The sequence below is a fragment of the Planococcus citri genome, chromosome 5 (genome assembly GCF_950023065.1).
Source record: "Planococcus citri chromosome 5, ihPlaCitr1.1, whole genome shotgun sequence".
Taxonomy (NCBI): Eukaryota; Metazoa; Arthropoda; class Insecta; order Hemiptera; family Pseudococcidae; genus Planococcus; species Planococcus citri.
Window position 1 is genome coordinate 38,848,831 of NC_088681.1, and position 18,675 is coordinate 38,867,505.

The window sequence follows — 18,675 nt, forward strand, 5'->3', positions numbered from 1 at the left end:
CAAAACGACTTAGACTAGACGAATAGACGAAAAGATGAAAAGACAACGAAAAAAATAAAAGACAAAACTGCAGAAATGCCAAAACTACTCACTTGAGTCTGAAAATACCCAATGATTGAAACAGTGCCTGACTCATCCACAGATCCTTACTTGGGTCTGAAAACACCAACTAATTAAAAACGGAGTTTGTCTAAACCACAGGCCCCTTACATGGGTCTGAAAACACCCACTGATTGAAACAGTGTTTGTCCCAACCACAGGTCCCTTCTTGGTTCTGAGGACACCCACTTATTGAAAACTGTGCCTGACCAAATACTGGCAACTCCATTTAAAATACATTGAGCGTTTTTTCTCGCAACAACAGCGCAATCTGAATGGCCTGGGTTGAAACTAAACTCTTATCAAAAATGCTCTGATTGGTTGGCTTATAACTGGGTTAAATCAGCAAATCAGATGCTTGTGGTATAATTTAGTTTCACCCCAGCCCTAGGCTGCTAGGAGGATAAAACACCATTTTTCGATGGAGTTGCCAGTATTGTCAGTTGATAGTATTTGGCCTGACTCATCCACAGATCCTTACTTGGGTCTGAAAACATCTACTGAATAAAACGGCGTTTGTCTCAAACGCAAGTCCTCACCTGGGTCTGAAAACACCCACTGATTAAAACGGTGTTTGTCTCAACCACAGGTCCTTACTTGGGTCTGAAAACACCAACTGATTGAAAATTGTGGTTTTCTCAACCACAGGTCCTTTCTTGGAACAGAAAACACCCACTGATTAAAACAGTGTTTGTTTCAATCACAGGTCCTCACTTGGGTCTATCTTGTGTTATTGAAAAGAAGGTATTTGAACCAATAGAAAAATGTTTCTAATAGGTAATTATACTCAGGCACACTTATCACTATTTGACCAAATTTCAGAAGTTGAATTTTATTTGTGGATTTCTGACTTTTTGAAACTTTAAATTCAGGCTATTTTTCATGATTTAATTTCTCGATTATTCTCCAATCTAATTGACATCAGTTTCGATAATTTACATTTACGATATATGTACCTACAATACAAGATTCTCCGCACAACAGCAGAAGATATACCTACTTCTAGTTATAGCCAAAATTACCATTCATACAGTTCTAATAACCCCGCCTATCAACCAAAATAAATCGAGCCATCCATCGTCGCCGTAGTAATACCTTATAGGTTCTTTAATATCCATTCCATTACAGAAGGTATTATCAACTTACACCGCGTGTATAATAATTCTATTCCAACGAGTACATTTATCGAGAGTTGAAATGAAATACAAGGCGCAATTTTTTAAATGCTCATAAAATAATTACCCTTCGATGGTGTACAGTAATTACCCACTGGGAGCATTTCGATCCGAAATCTTGATTCTGCAGTTCATACATAAACGTGTACTTTGGCTATGGTAATTCGGCTGACAAAAAATAAAATCTGATAAGCAGCCCGAGGGGTTGAAAAAACAGCAGCATCGCCCCAACACCGATGCAGTATCATTTTTTAGACGGCTCGCTGCTCGCTTCCTGTACTCGTACGAGTATATCGACAACTCGGAGTGTAACTATTGCAGCGATAAAGTGCGTAAAACGCCGCTAATTCGAGGAATTTCGCGTATTGATTTATTATTAATGGGCGTATCGGACGAAATTAATAATCGGTGTAATGTTACCGGCAGAAAAAAATATTGAATTTAACTCTAGTATTCGCGGCGAGCTACATAAACGTATAGGTAGGGGGAAGGGAAGCTAGATGTGATGCGAAATAGTGATAATTTTACGCTACCTAATGTAATTACAATTAAGAGAAGGGGGAATGTTATTTACATACTCGGCATGATTGTTTCTTTTTAATTATATTTCGTCTTTTCCCCTCTCTCTCTCACTCATTTTCTTTTTACTTTATCAACGATAAATCAGATATCGCTGGCTCGAGGAGATTTTAGTTTTTAAAAAATACGGCGCCGAGAAACCTTTAAAAAAAAGATACATTAAAGGATTAAACAAATATCGATTAATATAGGTACCTATTTTTTTTTCAACCTGAACCGGTTTCTATTTCGAGATTTGATAAAATACGTAAATTTTTTTCCTACAAATTACATAGAATTCGAACAAATCTAATATGAATGAAAGAAGAAAAAAAGGGGTAAAAATTACAGCTGTGATTCGTGTGCTGGGTACCTTACACTAGTTGTGTGTGTGTGAGAATCAATTGAAAAGTAAAAGTGTATAGCCTATATAAGCCGCGATGAATCAATGCGACGGTGGTAGTCGAAATGGAAAAATGAGCCGAACAACTGGTTACAAATAATGAATAACAACCGGATGAAACCCTTTTTTATCCAGTCGGCTTGTAGGTGTCGAATAAGAGAACAGCTACCCCTTTCGCACTACAGCGCACCCGTCTTTCCAGTTTTGTACACATTTTCTAGCTACCTACTTCATAATACTACTTATACCTATGCTGCTTTTCTAGTCGGGTACTTGGACCGAGGATCGAGATTCGAGGGAAAAAAGATGGATATTTTCGCAAACGTGATTCCAAACCGCGTATCGGGTGTTTGATCGAAAACTTCATAATTCATCGTCGTCGAGCTAAAATTTGTATACGTGAACGATTAAAATCCATCATCCGAGGTGGGCGGATACTTTACGACATTATAGAAAAGAAACCCTTTTTGATCATCGACAGCGTGATTTGTATTAGAAAGTACGCAGGTATTCTGGATATCTAACCCCTTCTTCCTCTCATGTATAGAACTGTTTCTCTTTCTCTGTCTTTTTCAACAAACCCTATATCAGATCAAAATTCAAATCTTTTATCAAAAGAAATCTCGCGTCGAAGATGATTTTGGTGTTTTTCTCACCACCCAATACAATACCATCCGTTGAAAGGGTTTGTTTTTTTTCACTCTGAGGAGCTCAATCCTTTCGTCTTACAAGAAAGATTTCCTCGAGTACTTCGGTCATCGGACACTATCGATAATCTAAGAGAATATTTCACTCTTTGTGATACTTACGAAGTACTTACAGCATATACGATACTCGGACAAGTGAAGGTAGCTATCGAATGAGAAATCATGACAGGGTTGGATAAACTTTGAAAAACAGCCCTGAGAATTCAAATGTCACAAGTCTGAATGTTCTAGCAATGCATTTTAGTAAGCAGAGAGAAAAATGTGCGAAAGGAATGTGATAAGTATTTGACACCATTTCTCAACCATTATACCTAAATGAGTAGGGACAGGGATGATTCGAAATTGGTTCCGGCGGAGGAGGAGGAGGGAAATTCTTATTTTTTGGAGGGGGGAGGGGTGAACTAAAGATTTGTGAATCACGCTCTGAAGACAATTCTCATGATCTTATCATCATAAAGTCAACTTTGAAAAAGTGGAAAACTTACTTGGTGACTTTTGGTGAATCTGTCACCAGAAGTCACCAGGATTCACCATGTAGTCACCAGACACTCAAAAAAATTTTCTGGGGTCCGTAGAATATTGTGGTCATTTTTTCACCCTAAAGTCACCACTAAAAAAGTCGAAAACATACTTCGTGACTTCTGGTGAATTCTGGTGAATCTGTCACAAGGATTCACCAGAAGTCACCAGGATTCACCAAGGAGTCACCAGACGCTCAAAAAAATTTTCAAAGGCTCCGAGGACATTCACATGATTTTATCACCATAAAGTCACATTTGAAAAAGTGGAAAACTTACTTGGTGACTTCTGGTGAATCTGTCATCAGAAGTCACCAGGATTCACCAAGGAGTTACCAGACTCTCAAAAAAAATGTCAATGGCTCCGAGGAGATTTACTTCCATCAATGCGAATTAATAATTCGTGATAAAAGGAGGAGTCCCGATAAGGCCATTTTTTGGCCCCACCACAGTTATCGACTGGACCACTCTTAAAATATTGTAATAAATATCAAAATACGAATTGGTGGTTGGTTAACACAAAATGACCATTATTTGGGCTCCAAGCAAAATTGTGATTACAAAAAGAATTTTAGGAACCACTGAGTATTATTTTCAAAAACTTTTTTAGCGTAAAATATCTATTTGAACTTTATAAACGTTATGCGGGGTGATTTTCCTATTTTCAACCGTTGTGGGCAAAAATGGGGGGGGGTGATTTTTGGACAATTTTGGAACCTTCATTATGAACCTACCCTTTTGAGCCCCCCTAATAAGTTTTTTACAGTTTATTAGTGTTTGAAAGACCTTCATCCTACCAAATTTTGAGCTCAATAAAATTTTCCGATGATACTCAAAAATCCAGTTTTCCATTTTTTCGCAATTTCGAAATTTTGGGAACCCCTGGAAAACTAGAAACCTGCGATTTGCGCCAAACTTAACGTTTTGAGGTATATATTCAATTATCTTGATAAAAAAGTTTCACTGGCAAGTGCTCGATAATTTTTCATTTGATTTTTCCTGTAACATTCAAAATTCAGCTTTTTTTTGGCCAAATTCCGAGCGAAGTAAAATCTCAGAATTTGGCCCAAAAAAGCTTAATTATGGAAGTTACAGGAAAAATCGAATGAAAAATTATTGATCTCTTGCTAGTGTTTTTCAAATTTGAATACTTCAATTTATTTGAAAAAATATGCATAACGTCTTTTTTAGGGGTGCCTAATTGCCTATTGCCTAAAGTGGAGGGCTCCAAAAAAAAGGGTTCAAAATTACGAATACGCAGGGAGCCTAATTAAACTTTTTCATCAAGATAGTTGATCATATACCTCAAAACGCTACGTTTGGCGCAAATCGCAGGTTTCTAACTTTCCAGGGGTTCCCAAAATTTCAAAATTGCCAAAAAATGGAAAACTGGATTTTTTAGTACCCGCGGAAAATTTTATTGAGCTCAAAATTTGGTAGGATGAAGGCCATTCAGATAGGTACTAATAAACTGTAAAAAACTTTTTAGGGGTGCTCGAAGGAGTAGGTTCAAAATGGTGGTTCCAAAATTTTCCAAAAATCAAACCCCCCCCCATTTCTGCCCACGACGGTCGAAAATAGGAAAATCACCCCGCATAACGTTTATCAAGTTCAAATAGATATTTTACGCTAAAAAAGTTTTTGAAAATAATATCTACTCAGTGGTTCCTAAAATTCTTTTTGTAATTACAACTTTGGGAACCCCTGGAGCCCAAAAAATGGTCATTTTGAGTTAACCAACCACCGATTCGTATTTTGGATATTTATTACAATATTTTAAGAGTGGTCCAGTCAATAACTGTGGTGGGGCCAAAAAATGGCCTTATCGGGACTCCTCCTTTCAATGAAATTCCCCTTTGAATACGTTTTCACGATTCCTCAAACTCCATTATCCCGGGGGAAAAGTTTAGTTTTTTGCCAAAATTGCCAATAACAATTTGATTGTTGGCAAGCAAAAATCGAGTTTTTGTCAAAATGAGGTAAGTAGGTACCAAGAAACCATACCTGTTTTTTTTTTGTAAAAATTAAGAAAAATTCCAAGTAGGTAGAGGTACTTACTTTTTTGGTATCAGTAACTGTAAAAATGCGCCATTTTTTACAAAATATCCAACAACCTTTTTTTTTGTTATTATTAAAATGGCCAAAAGTCTATTTTTTCAACCAAAATTGCAGAAAAAAACTTCTCTTTGATCAGAATTTTCAATCAGGTTTTCGTATCAATAGGTACCATCGATTTTTAATCCAAAAGTTCATTTTTGAATCTGTGTAATTGTCTTTTTATTTCAAACACGTCCGATCATTTTGAGATCAAAAGTCGTATAAGAATCGATTTTTGGAGTTCGATTTTTCAATTTTTGATCACGGCAGCTTGATTATATGAGATCCAAAATCACCAATGAATCGATTTTTATTGTTCGATTGTTTGATATTCAATAATAATCGATGTTTGATCCAGAAGCTAGAGCTGGGTTTCATTTTTCAATTGACGTTTAATTTGTTTCAAATTCAAAAGTTCATTTTTTATTTAAAAAACTCAAAATTTGATCAAATTGAGTTTTTACCCTAATATGCACCTCCTGAATCGTTTGACAGTGATTAGGTCTGTGAACCATTGCGGAGATTTTTACGATTATTTCAACTGCTTAGTTCTCAAAGAAAGAGAATTTCGAATATCAAAAATTTACTGAAAATTAAATTTAAATCCTAAAATTTGGCCCAAGTGGTGTATTTTTGAAACCTCGTTTCATTTTTCTTCATCCATTCCAAAAACATTTCAAGTGATTTGTAACAATGGACCTACATTTGGAATTGCCCGTTGAAAATCAATTTGCAGGTAATCGTGAAAGGTCACGTCCTTGCTCCTATACTAGAAATGCAGCAAAAGTACCCTAGCACAAATATTATAAATCGACGTTGTAGTACGGTATATGTACCTATATACCGCCAGACAGTCCCCAATGTATGGTATGGTGCGTCAGTAGTCTTCTGGGAAGATTTCAGACCTAATATAATGTAAAATGTACTACAAGGTACATGCGTAACGCCTAACGCAAAGCACGTTGGCCGAGTTTCGCGTCGGTCGCGTCGCCACTTCTTCACCAACTCCCCAACTCCTCGTTCACTCGTCCATCTTAAAGTACTGTGTAATTACGGTCGTTAAAACAAGAGTAGAGACCCGCAATAAAAAAAACCGCGTAAGCCTATCGCGCAACGCCATGAAAATTAGCTCCGTTTCTCCACCTTCTCAATAACTTAAAGACCATAATAATTGTTATTATTTTAACCTTTTTTTTTCTTTCTTGCTTTTTTGTTTTACCTATACGTACTTACTCTCGCAGCTAGGGTAGGTATGCTATGCACTTTTCCCTACTATTTTTAAGCAGTCTGATGTTGTTTCGGTGAGTATTTTTTATTATTATTTTTGTGACTACCCCTGGCCCTGTTTCGTATAAACAAATGGCTGCAATTAGCGAACGCGTTGCGTTGTTATTAGCTGCATTTTTTACGATTAGGTTTAGGTTATTCCTGGTGTAACGTGAAATTACTAACGCGAAGAGGAGAGCAAGCCGAGATGCAGTTTCCAATGAGCTCATAGGTTTGGTGGGTTGTGTATAGGGTACCATATAGGTTACATGTCAGATCTGCCGGTGATGGTGAAGTATAAGGTGCGATTTTTAGGCGTCATTGCGTGTCGTATTTGTTTAATAATAGAGAGTGTCTACCGGTGCTTGGACAATGACACGAAATGTGACGATTTTTTTCTTCCTCAGCAATTCAGCATCCTCACACGTCAACACCGGAGAAAAAATAATGGTTTCAAATTACATTGTCGGATGTCTTGTTTCGCTAGATGTGGTATAACTACTCGTCGAACAAATAATTTAGGTACTAGTTTTTGCATCTTCGAATTCTCTATAGTCGAGTCGACGCACGAACAATGTTGCTGCAACATCCGGTGCTCACACTTTTCTAGTTGGGGTGGTCTCTGCTCCAGACATGCGAAAGATGTCTCATCTGGAGAGAGATAGTGTTGCGTTGCTTTAATTATGACGGAACATTTAGTTGGGTGTACTGTTGCTTGGACATCTTCCCTCTCTATGTTTTCACTTGAAAAATTGCATTCTGAGACCATCCTCCGAATTCATTATCTCATAGGTGTCATCACCCCGGATGACCATTTCTCCTCGAATACATTTTTCTCGAATGTTTTTTACCTGACTACTGGATACATTTTTAAATCCACTACTCTGAATGAATCTTTCCCAAAAACTTTATTTCCAAAAAATTTCTGGCAATTTTAGAATAGGTACCTAAAACAAAACCTTGAGGAAATTTTGATATGAAACGAGTCTTCCTTGCAATTTTGATAAACAAGTAGAAATGTTTGCCATTTTGCTAAATAAAAAGGAACTATTAGGCAACTTATGACAAGCAAAAAACAGGTCTCTTCAAGATTTTGGCAAAAAAAACTACCTATATGCATTCAAATAAATTGGACAAAAAACAAAGTTTTTCAGCAATTGTGATAAAAAACCCTTTTTTTTTTTTTGAACTGTTGACCAAAAAACGAGTCATTTTTCGGAATTTTTTGCAAATTTTGACCAAAAAAAGTAGGTAAGCCAAGACTTATGGTACCTATTGACGAAAACCTGACTGGAAATTCTAATCAAAAAAAAGTTATTTTTGCAATTTTAGCAAAAAAAAATTTTTGGTCATTTTGATAGAAAAAAAGGGTTTTTGGATACTTTGGCAAAAATGGGTCCTTTTTACAGCTACCTATTGCAAAAAAGTAGGTACTTACAATTAGAATTTTTCTCAATTTTGGGAAAAAAGTGAGGTTTCTTTGGCACCCAATTATGAGAAAAACTCGATTTTGTTTGCCAGCAATATTAAAATTGTTATAGTCAATTTTTAAAAAAAGGAAGTTTTTTGCAATTTTGGCAAAAAAAACCTTTTGCTCACATTTGCGCATTCAGAATAATGAAGTTTGAGGAATCGTGAAAACGTATTTAAGGGGAACGTGTTGAAATCCAAAAATACATTTTTGACAAACACTGAAATACCTATCATATTTTTTTTTAAAGCAATTTTCACTTTCTCAGTACCTAAAACCGACCCGTTTGTTATTTTCAACCTCAAATTATCGAACATTTGTATTTCAAATAAAATTTCAACTTTAACCTAAAAATTTTAAAAATATACCTCACCTGCGATTAAAAATCGATCATGATTGAAAATCGATTGATTGCACGCCAAAAATTGGCCCACTTTTATCGAAATCATCATTATTGTTTTCTTCGTTGCATTTCATTATTTACGATAAATTGATTTTATAATTTTCGATTCCATTCACGATTTGATCGATTTTTTTTCAAGTTCGTCTTTGTTTTTGTTGAAAAAAATGAACCAAAATTGGATTTTTTTTTTTTTTTTGTTTCAAATAACTATCGAACTTTCTGATTGACTGATTTTTGAATTTCGATTTCGACCATAAGAAATGATCAATCATTCGATTCGATCTTCTCAAAGATGATCGGTTTATCCAAGGTGGTCGCTCTTTGCTTAGGGTGAGGTTTTTATATTTACTTAAGAACTTCAAACAATTTTAAAAAATGAGAAAAGATTGTTCCTTAACCTTCTTTTCTTTTGAATAGGTAGATTTTTTTGCATGAAAGATGTAAAAGATTTTTAAAAGGAATCAAAATAACACACCATTTGAGGATGAGGCCATTAGTAAGAAGATCAAAGTGATGCTACTATTTTTATGAGTAGACATTTTGTATCCATTTCATACATTTTTGCTGTGTTATTTTCAATGATTTTCATTCAATTTTTTATGTTAAATTATACCTCAAATTTTCAACATAATATAAGTGACAACTGCCCCCCCCCCACCCCGTACTTGAAGTTGAACGAGGGATTTTTGCTATTTAACTTCATTCCTAAATATTTTAAGAAATCTTTGCATTATTTCGTAAGTTTCTATTTTGGTATTATCAACGTTATTTCGTCAATAATTTTCAAGTCATTTTTTGGCGATTTCAAATTCGTTGAAATTTTTGCATCATTTTTGCTGCCAAATTATTTGTTCATCTTGGTCAACATTTTTTGAAATTTTAACATCGAGTGTTTCATCAATTTTATTTACGATTTTTATCTCAAAGTTCATTCAAGCAATTCATTTTAAAGCTTAGTAAATCTTGGACTAGCCAGTGCTGCCAACCATGAATCATTTAGATTAAATTTTAGGGTACCCATATCTCGAAATATTTTTTAAAATTTGCAGATTTTTAAGGAGTGAGGACTTTACTGGAAAATACAAAATTTTTAAATGTGCTTATTTTTAAAAAGAAATGCAGTTTTCTCAAAGTTTCGACTGGACTGAAATTGCAATGACAGCAGAATTTGAGTTAAATCAACACGTCCTAATTTTGAAGGGATGGTAAGAAGAATAGTATAAAAGGAGAAAGGGAAGGGGAGGGGGAAATTAGAAACCTGGAGAAATAAAAAAAAAAAAGAATTTGGAATGTAAGAAAATTTTGTTGAGGTGTTTAGGCTTTGAATAATTTTTACCAGCATAACTGGGTCTAACATTAAATCATTTGAAGAACATTATTTTCTATGATACTGAACAATGAATTCTTGTAATGGGTATTCAAAAGCCAATCGAGACCAAAATCCATTTCACGAAGAAGTCTCAGGTCCCATTTATACGGATTTCCATTATAAAATGAAATACATTTACTTATTGACTTCACATATATCACAAGATATAGGTACCTTAAGCTACGTTCAAGAATGAAGCGCCATCACCTATTCACATAAATAGACGCGTGGAATTTTCTTCGAAATGATGCAGAAAAATGCGTAGAATTTCGACCGAATAATACCTTCGATACCTACACCTTTTCTTATATACTACATTAATCCGTCTTCTACATATAGGCTACCTGTTCATTATTTAATTTACTCGGTTCACTTTTGACTTTAATATACTACGTCGATATGTCGTTTGATTTTCTTTTTTTCGATATATAGCATGTGCCAAGAGACGCAGAAAGAGATCAGCCAACTCCAAAGACCACAATGGTGAATAGAAAACCTTCTTATAAACTCCCAAGTGCTAGCGAATTTTCATTGACTTACACGACACGGTGATATAAAAGATTCTAAAGGTTTAAAATGAACTCCGGTGGCTTCAAAGAATATACACTTCATTCTCATTGTAAAATGACCGACCGTGGCCTAACGCTGCATTTAAAACGACACCATAGATATACCCAGCACGAAGTCTATAAAAAGTCTCTAGTTAAGTGCAGCAATGGAAGTACTTTTTTGAAAAAAATCACCAAACCTGACCATCTTACGTTAGCTCAGGTAAGCGAAGTGTAATTAAAATACGCAACTTTAAAGAACTGGTACCCACGGGGAGGACCTACTACCAAGACGTGAAAAGGTACCTATAAGTCTACGTAGATATACTCGACTGTTGCACCACGGTGGGTGGACTGCAGGGACACGAGAGTCGAGAGAGCTGGTCCATTGTATTACGTACAGTCTTTTGAGTCGTACGAGTACATACGTTGTCGATCAGCTGTTGTTCGTGTGGTCAGTGACCGAAGAAGACGCGTGGTAGGAGTGCGGCAGCCGTTGAAATTGATTTTTTAAAATATAAACTCGGCCTCACTCGGTCCTCGATGTGCTGCCGCGATGCCCCAGCGAACAGCAACGATAAAGCTCATCAATCTTGGCGCAGACGCGCGAACGCCGTAAATCAACCGGCTAAACCCAAAGGACGAAACTAGTTTGTCGATGCACGAATAGGTCTATACTACGTACACTGAACAATAAAAAGTTGAAATTTGGAATTCGTCTGTGCCCGGATACCGAGAGAGGGGTAATGCAACACACAGATCAATTTGAATTGCACTCGTAATACAAATTGTAAACAACGTTTGCACTTTTTTTTTTGCCTTATATTTTTATAGTTTATCTATCGCATCTTCGTGTCTCTCTGTGTTGTTATGTATGTAGTACCTACAATATTTCGGGGTACAAACGAAATTGCTTCGTTGTAATGAAGCAATAAATTTATCCGAAATACCGTATTTAAAAAGTCTACTGCGGTTGCCTTGCTGCTTCGTCTATCCTATGTAGTGGCGTAGTGAAAGAATTCTATTTGATAATTTATGGCAATTGTAGTCCCATGTCGGTGATAATCATCTTAGTATTCGTGCGTGCTTTTTTACTAGTTCTCTGGATGGGGTTCCGCAGCGACGTGGTGGTCGTTGAAGGTAGTCTGGTGTACTGTAAGGAAATAAAGATTTTAAGGGAGAAAATATTGCTGCAGAGGTACGAGGAAGGGAATTATTTTTTATATTAGATTGTGGAGAAGGAAGTCACGTGTCATGTAGAATTTTCTTGAGTAGGTATTCAGAAGAGAATGATTATCAGAAATCAGAAGTGATGGGGATGATTTTCACGCCTTACGAATTTGTTTGGGGGGAGGGGGTGGATTGGCTCGAAAACATGAGAAACAGGGTCAAAGAACGACACTTTGAAATTTTTTAAAGAGAACTCCTAAAAAAGTTCTAAAACAAAATGATTCATTTTTTAAATTGAAGGGGCTGTATATGGACCCTAATTGCCTGTAGGTGTTGAAATTTCAATAAGTTACCTACCTAGGTACATTTATTACTTGTGGAGTTATTCACATTTGATGTTTGATTTGACCAAGGTTTTTATCCGATATCTTTCGATTACACTCAGGAAAGGAAAGGGAAGAGAAGGGGAGGAGAAAACTATTTTATTTGTGCGATCTCATGGTAGGTAGGATACTCAATTTCAAAAGAGGGTAACTTAGTGCTTTAATATTTAGCGCAAAACTTATTTAGGTGAGTATAGGTACTTGTCCAAAAGCGCGTTAAAATTTCACTCCAAGTTGAAAGTTTATACTTTTTTATTCGAAGACTCTCAACATGAAATATAGCCCAATTTTTAGACCCCCCCCCTTTTCCTCTTCTATCAGGGTTAAGGGTTAAGTTAGAATATGAAAATATTAATTATGAAATTGTGCTATACAGGTACCTCAAACTGTATGTTTCCCATCCCACAATCGCGAATTCTCAGTAAGAACCTTTATTGGAAGCCGATATTTTTCGAGGGTGGGGGAGGGGGATTGGTAGGCACACTCAAGCACCAGTAATGAATGTTTGTTTTTTATTTCCAAAAATATTTCAATTTTTTTTTAATTTTCCAGATCAATCAACTTCTTTTATCTACTTATTTTTCCAAAGTTTTTCAAGTTTTTAAAAACGAATAATCCCCTATTTTATAAATTGAGCCAATTTTTGACACTTTTTTGCTGTAAATCGCTTCTCATGGGTAGATATCTCTACTTGTGAAGCGTAAAAATAAAATTTTTTAATTAAAATTACTTATTCCAAAATAAATATCATAGGTACCTCAAATCAACTTTTCTTTTCAAAAAAAAAAAAAAAAAATGAATGAAAAATGGTTGATCAATTTTTTGATTACATTTCAAAGTTTTTTATTCGAGTTTTTTTCATTTTTTTGAAAGAGTTTTCTCGATCTAGCTAATTTTGCTTTTTCAATTTTTCAAAATGCATTTGTGGGCTTGAAAAAAAAAACAAATTCCTGAATGAAATTCATAAAAATTTCGTTTTTTTTCCAAATTATCAAATTCTTAGATTAGTTAGATTTTTTTTTTGGTTTTCCAAGCCTTTCAAAAATGATCAAGTACCTATTTAATCCTGCAATTTATATATTTTTTTGGTTTTTTGTGTTTTTAGTCGAAAGAGTTGGTAGGTAATTTCTTGATAATTAATTTCTCTTCCGTAATTTCACGTTTGTTGTGACATTTTGTCATCTGAAAGGATTTTCTACAGTTTCCTCAAAAATTGGTGATTTTTGACACAGTGGGTAGTTCTTTTCAAAATGCTGATGTTTTTCCAATCAATCCAAAATTGTAACTCTTGATCTGGATGGAATAATTTTGAATGTAATTAATTCTTACATTATTGGTACGAGGCGAGTAATTTGGAGGATTAAAAATTTCACTAGAGAGTTTTTAAACACACTTTTGGGCAGAAAGTAAGATTTTTTAATAATTTTTTTAGCAAAAAAACGAGATTTTTTGAAAGTTTCGATAAAAAGCAAGATCTTTATGGTGGTTTTGACCAAAAAAGCAAAACTTGTTCAGAATTTTAACAAAAAAAAAAAAAAAAAAACAGTAAGCAATTTGGACTATTTTTTCAAAATTTTACAAAAAAAAACATGAAAGGTAAATTTTTTAAAAAAATGGTAAACTTGTGACAGTTTTTAAAAAAAGCAGGATTTTTGGCAGTTTTGTAAAAAGCAAAATTTATTTGGTAGGTAGGTAGGTAGGTAGGTAGGTAGGTACTTCTAAAAAAAGAAAGACCTTTTGAAAATTGTTGAAAATTTTGACCAAAAAAACAAAACTTTTTCACAATTTTAGCAACTAAAAAAAACCACAACTTTTTTATAATTTTTAGCAATTTCTGCAAGAAATAAAATTTTGTTGGAAAGCGAAACTTTTTCGAATTCAACTGTTTTTTTGGCGGGGAATCATTCATTTTTTCTGGGTAATGATTTTTTTTGTCGGTCAAAGTTTAGTTTTATTTGGACTTAGATTCCATTTCTTTCGTATTTTCAAGTTGTAGGCATTAGGTAATTTTTGTAATTTAGTTTTTTATTTCAGTTTGAAGTGAAATAATGATTTCAGTGCCTATGAAATTTATTCAATTTTGCTTGTGTTTGGGTGTAATGAACTTAGATATTGAGCAGAAAGTCACATGGGTTCAAAGTAGGTAAGCGTTTTGAGAAATTCAAAATTCTATATTTTAATTTCCTTATGAATGTGGTTTTTGAAAACCCGCCGGAAAATGTTTTGATCTGATCAGATATGATCCTCTTGGATCAAATTTGACCTGAACAGATTTGACTAAATTTAATCAGATCGAATAGAGAAGGCCCAATCCCAATCAATCAGCCGAGGGCAAAATGATTGGATCAGATCAGGTCTGAACAAATCACATGTAATCTGGTCACATTTAATAATTGGATCCGGATCTGACCCGGTATGATTAAGATAAGATTTAGTAAGTTTGTACCCCCATATTCTTGAATTAAAAGAAAAAATGTTTCGTATTGAATTTGATTGTGGTATGAACAGATCTAATTCGATCAAAACTTTGGTGTTACCAGGTCTGATCACATTTGGTCAGGTTAAATTGAACCCATGGAACGTCCGAATCTGATCAGACCATGATAAGATCCTATCATTTTCCCCCAGGAATCCAAAAGAACTTCAAAAAATAAGGAAACAATCAAGTTATCGATTCTCGAATCTCAATAATTAAGGGTAGCAGAGGTAATTTCATGAGTAGGTGATGTGATGAAAATCCTACATTGAGGCTCAAATTCTATACCATATTTTCTGCTTCAAATTTGTGGCTTGAGAATAAGACAGAGTAGAAATCCCATGTTGAGAAAAATCGATTTTTTTCTTCTTCAACATTTTCTCACATTTTAAAATGACCTAGGCCAATGCTTCCCAATTCCTGAAATATGAAAAATTTCTCTTCAAAAACATCGCATAATTTTCTCCATATTACACAATATCAAAATCGAATCACTCTCTGAAACTCTGGTACACTCTTATTCGCTTCCAAGAAGGCAGACCATTATCACAACTAAGTCCGAGTGTCAGGATCTGAAGAAATGTTAATACAAGGTGCTTGGCGCACGCCACGGCGTATTTCAGGAAATTCTTCGCTTAATGTACAAGCATAATACAGATCAGTGGTTCGAAAAGTGATCAAATTTATCTCCATTCTCTAAACCTAACGGAATTATTTTTACTACAAACAGAGAGACGACAAGGTCTATAAATAAATTCGCCTTACGCTGTCCATCTACATACGTAAAACCCTCTACAACAACACAAACAGGTGCTATGTACCTACGATCTACGCCGGTAGAATTGGCTTAAAATTTATTTAATAATTTGCACCGGTTCGACATAGTGTTACAAGTACGAAAACGTGCTCCCTAATCTGGTTTCTTCCTTCATCTTCTTATAAATGGATTAACATGAATGAGGAGAAATGCGTGCACAACTTACTACAAGCATACGATCGCGCGTCAAGTCACCTGAGACCTGAGTCACCGCGACGTCAATTAAGAATGTGTATATGCTAATGCAAATGGACGATGGAGATGGACCTCGAACTCCAGCTACATATAATACGATTGTATATGAGATTGAGTCTGTTATCCCAGATGACAACTTGATGCTGTAATAATAGGTTTCGTTTTCGTTTCGGTTCGATTCGATTCAACGGCGCGGTGGCTGCAGAACAGCGCGATGATGAAATAGCTCGTAAGACGGTGTCTATGAGGTGATTTGTTGGAAGAATTCGAATTCACCTTTTAATTAAGTCAAATAAAGATTTAAGTTTGTTTGGCGAGTGGCGAGATTTCCTCCGTGTATTGTACGATGTACGACACTTCCTTTCCCCTTTACCATGTTCTGACAAAATGCACGTTAGGTGCCTATTTTATGGCGCGATTTTCTAATGACTATGTTGCATCGTTTTACTAATACTCGTAGGTAAACGAATGGAAATTAGATGCAATTGGAAGCTTGAAATTTACTAAAAAGCTTGTAAGCTGTCATGTGATATTTCACCGCGAACATGACCAAAACTCCGGGAATCTAATTTATTTTATTGGTAATTATGCACATGGTTTTAGAAGTTCATCTTTGGAGATGAACTCGAAATTAGTTTTTTTTTGAAATCTAGCTGACCATCGTGGTCGTCGGTGGAGATGATTTTAATGAAATTTACTTTGTTTAACCGATCAGAAAGTATGGGGATAACGTATGTAGTACTTTGAGCAATCACTAGAGCATGTCTGAAAAATGTTTGAAAATATATTTTTTGACACATCTTGTTCTGAGATTTTTGGTAGAAAATGTCAGAGCAAAAAAATGTTTTCAAAATTGAAAGTTTAATCCGATTTAAGCAACCCCCCTCCCCCTCTAAAGAAGTTCCCAGTCGCTTTCCTTTCTACGCTCCTACATAAACACAAATTGTAATGTTATCTTGGGGAAAAAATAGTTAGATATTAAAATAATAATTTCAAAATTGAATTCCCGGGAGAGAATGATTGATTCCGAATAGACAACAGATCTAATCCGATCAAAACTCTGATCAGATACCATCAAGTTTTCTCTGATTTCATCAAGGTCAAAATATGTATAGATCCAATCCGATCAAAATTTTTAACTTATCAGATCAAATCAAATAGGATCAAAAACGCCAGATCTAAACTGATCTGATCCGATCAGATCAGATTCGGACATTCCATGGATGAAATTTGACCTGACCAGATCTGATCAGACCCGGTCTGATACATAGAAGTTTTGATCAGATTAGATCCAATAGATAATTATATCGAGGAACACCTGATTGATCTGATCAGATCTGTACATTCTCTGGATCCAAGTAGTTGAAATTAGATCTAGCTATTTAGACTTGATCAGATATTCAACCAGGTCTCCTCTATTGGATCTGATCAGAACCAATAGGTATTTATAAGTTGTAAGTTGTACCTTATATTGCACAATAAATTCCCCCACCCCCTCGTGGGGAATGGGGACACTTGAAAAAAAAAAAAAAAAAAAAAAGGTATAAATCTCTGCACAGGAACACATCAAATCCGGTAAAAAGGGAAGTTGAACTAAATTGAGAAACGAAAATCAAATTGATTTAAAACAAATTATTTTTTTTATCGGAAAATGATTGGATCTGATCAGGTCTGAATAGATCTCATCTAATCCATTCAGATCGCATTGGATCCAGGGAATGTCTAAATCTTATAAGATTCTATCAGGCCAGATCCAATCAGGTCTTCCTGATATCCGATCACGTTTGAACAGATCCAATCCGATCAACACTTTATCAGATCTGGCCAGGTTGAACTGAATCCTGATCAGATCCTTTAAAAATGATCTAGAAGAAAATGATCGGATCTTATCAGGTGTGATCAATCAAGTTTGATCCGATCACGTCTGATCGGATCAGATTTTTCCTTCTGGATCTAATCAAATTTGAATTACGTAATCTGGTCTGATCAAAATTTTGGTTTGATAAGATCTCAGTAGATCGGTAAGGTTGGATTAGGTGAAATTGGATCCAGGAAATGTCCTGATCAGATCCAATAATTTTCCTCAAGGAAATTAATTGGAAAAATTGAAATTTAATCAATTTAAAAAATGGGAAATAAAATAGGTTGGTACCTAAGTAAAAAAAAAAAAAAAAAAAAAAAAAAAAAAAAATGGAATTAGAACACCTACTAATCTAAGTAAAAATAATATGTACTTACCTACCAATTTAGAAAATATCTGAACATGAATATAAAATTGAACGAAAATATAGGTATTATACTTTACCTTACTTTGAAAAACAAAAATATAATAAATTTGAATAATGAGTAAATAAAAGTAGGTAGGATTAACTTAAAAAATGAAAAGTAAGATTTAAAATACATAGATATATGTAGAATAAAATTGATGGATAAAAATCCAATTGACTAAATTAGAGAATAATTCAAAACACAATATCAGATCAAAACAAGATTAAGTAGTTTAAAAAATTGAAATCAAATTAAAGTAAAAAAAATTGAATTAATACCTACCTAATCAATTAATCAATTAAAAAATAACACTACCTAATTGAATTAGGTACCTTGTTGAAAAATGAATATTAAATAAATTGTGAGAAAAAAGTTGAAATTGAAATTAAAATTAATTAATAAATAAAGCTCAACAATATTTTTTTCACGTTTTCAAAATTCTGACGGTTCATAGCACCTGGTAGGTATGTCAGATAGTAATTTTTGAAAGTTTGATAATAATTTTAGCAATTCATTGATTTTTTCCAAGTTTTTAAAAATACATAGGTATAAAGTCTTCCTCTATATACAAAGAAATTTTCAAATCATGGATATGTTTTTGCAAGAGTCAACTGAAAGTTGAGAATTTTGAATGAAAAAAAAAAATCAGCTAAAATTTCATGTTCAATATGTGTTGTGAGTTAAGCTATTCGCTAGTTTTTTCTCAAGTTCTTGAAAGTCAGAATTTGTTGTCTATACTAAAAATGTAGGTA

At 34.5% G+C, this 18,675-nt stretch overlaps 1 long non-coding RNA gene across 2 annotated transcripts in view; it reads left to right on the forward strand.

Annotated features, from left to right (window-relative positions):
• Positions 1 to 17,846, forward strand: part of LOC135849235 (uncharacterized) — a 111,906-nt gene extending 94,060 nt beyond the window's left edge. For both annotated transcript variants that reach the window (XR_010559505.1, XR_010559504.1), the window contains exon 2: positions 17,813 to 17,846. This is a non-coding gene — a long non-coding RNA (uncharacterized LOC135849235). The remainder of the gene's footprint in view (positions 1 to 17,812) is intronic.
• The last annotated feature ends 829 nt before the right edge of the window (positions 17,847 to 18,675 follow it).